Genomic DNA, 2,686 nt, shown 5'->3' with positions numbered 1-2,686 from the left:
CCAGAACCAGGGTCTCGATGGAAGCTCGCATTCGATGGTTCCTCTAATTACAGTGGTCATGGTGTGGGAGCTGTTTTGATGAATCCAAATGGTGGTTTTACCCCTTTCACAGCGAGGTTGTGCTTTGATTGTACGAATAATGTCGCAGAATATGAAGCCAGTATCCTCGGTCTTGAAGCCGCAATTGATCTCCGAATCAAGATCCTTGAGGTGTATGGAGATTCAGCCTTAGTGATCTACCAAGTCAAAGGAGAATGGGAAACTCGTGATGCGAAGCTGATCCCGTATCGCGCTCATGTTGTGAAGATGATAGAATACTTCGACGATATCACTTTCCATCACATCCCAAGAGTAGAAAATCAAGTGGCTGACGCTTTGGCAACATTAGCATCAATGTATCAAGTCAGATTCCATAATGAAGCTCCACTTATTCGAATCGAGCGAAGGGACGAGCCTGCTTACTGTCAGCTGATTGAAGAAGAAACTGATGGTAAACCATGGTTTCATGACATCAAGCGATTTCTTTTAAGTCAAGAGTATCCAGAAGATGCTACATTGTTGGATAAGAAAACTCTGAGGAGGTTATCGTCCAAATTCTTTTTGAGCAATGATGTGCTTTACAAGAGAAACCATGACATGGTTATGCTCAGATGCGTGGATAGACACAAAGCAGACATGTTAATCAAGGAGATTCATGAAGGATCCTTTGGAACCCATGCTAATGGACATGCCATGGCCAAGAAGGTTTTGAGAGCTGGCTATTATTGGTTGACCAGGGAGTCTGATTGTTTCAGCTATGCAAGAAAATGTCATAAATGCCAAATTTATGCTGATAAGGTGCATGTACCGCCAACACTGTTGAATGTTTTGACATCACCTTGGCCTTTTTCAATGTGGGGCATCGACATGATTGGTGCTATAGAACCTAAGGCTTCCAATGGTCACCGCTTCATCTTGGTCACCATCGATTACTTTACTAAATGGGTAGAGGCTGCTTCCTACACCAATGTGACGATACATGTGGTTACTCGCTTTATCAAGAAGGAGATTATCTGTCGCTATGGAATCCCAAGCAAGATCATCACCGACAACGGTTCAAACTTGAACAATAAGACAATGAAGGAATTATGTGAGAGTTTCAAGATTGACCACCATAATTCTTCTCCATACCGTCCAAAGATGGCACGAGATGTTACCCTTTGCTTTGCATGGATACCGGACCTCAGTCTGCACTTCAACAGGGGCAACCCCATTCTCCTTAGTATATGGGATGGACGCAGTCCTCCCGATCGAAGTAGAGATACCTTCCACGAGAATATTGATGGAAGCCAAGCTGGATGAAGCTGAATGGATCCAAAATAACTATGATCAGCTTAATCTCATTGATGAGAAGCGGATGACCGCTCTGTGCCATGGACAATTGTACCAGCAACGAATCAAGAAGGCATTTGACAAGAAGGTCCGTCCTCGAGAGTTCAAGGAAGGAGATTTCGTGCTCAAGAATATCTTGCCAGTACACAAAGATTCATGTGGGAAGTGGACTCCCAACTATGAAGGCCCATACGTTGTAAAGAGAGCATACTCTGGAGGTGCTCTATTTCTCACAACTATGGATGGCGAAGAGCTCATTCACCCTGTGAACTCTGATGCAGTCAAAAGATACTATGCCTGACAAATCCCGGTGGACTGAAAACCCGAAAGGGCGGTCCAGGCAAAAGTTAGGGTTAAAAAAAATGGTAGCTCGCTAAGTTGAAAACCAGAAAGGGCGACTTAGGCAAAAAGAAGCGTCCCGGTGGATTGAAAACCCGAAAGGGCGATCCAGGCAAAAATTAGGGACAAAAGGCATAGACTACATTGGTTCGTCACTGATCAACACAGAAGAGCTAAAAATGGAAGATCAATCTAGTTACTCCCTTCAGAAGCGTGGTCTCATGGAGTCATTGTTATTAGGGATAGTAGTAGTCATTGTGATTTAATGTAAACCTTTCCCTATTGCCATTTTCAAATTTGTAACATTCCATGGAGCTACGCCATTTTCGTGCTACCATTCTTGAATAAATACAAGTTTGCCCATCAAATTCTATCATTTGCTGTTTTTCTCTGATTTTCTTTGTTATGCAAAATGTCATTTATTTGTTAATAATGAAATTTTGAACTCAAAAAAGAATTTTTCAACATATTGAGAAACACAATTTTTGCTTTGACATGTGGAAATATTAAAAGGAAATCTTTCGTCTTTCCCCGCAAGTCTCAAGTTGCAAGACGCCCCTTGGATGATCAACATCTATCTCTAGAGAGCACAAATTTATCATTCTCTGGAAGGATTATTGGGCCAATTGTAACTGTTCAGCTTGATAGATCCTCCTTTATTGAATTTACTCACTCCTTTGATTGAGTTATTGGTGTTGAGGATTCAGTACCTCCCTAAAGCTTTCCTTAATTATCAGTCTGTATATTGTCTGCATTTGCATTTCATGATCATTCATACATCATGCATATAAGCAAAATCCAAACCATGCATAGCCGAAATGTACTTTGTGCTCATTTTGCATTGACCCAGGTCACGTTGGTGATTGTTATCCCTTGACCCAAAGACCAGTTGTCGCTAGTATCGTCGTTGGCATCACTACCAGTCTGTTTGTAAGTACATTTGTAATTGATATCTGAAGTTTGGTTGTAATCCTTT

The sequence above is a fragment of the Lathyrus oleraceus genome, chromosome 2, assembly GCF_024323335.1.
Source record: "Lathyrus oleraceus cultivar Zhongwan6 chromosome 2, CAAS_Psat_ZW6_1.0, whole genome shotgun sequence".
NCBI classification, from domain to species: domain Eukaryota; kingdom Viridiplantae; phylum Streptophyta; class Magnoliopsida; order Fabales; family Fabaceae; genus Lathyrus; species Lathyrus oleraceus.
Note: the sequence above shows the minus strand (reverse complement) of the source record.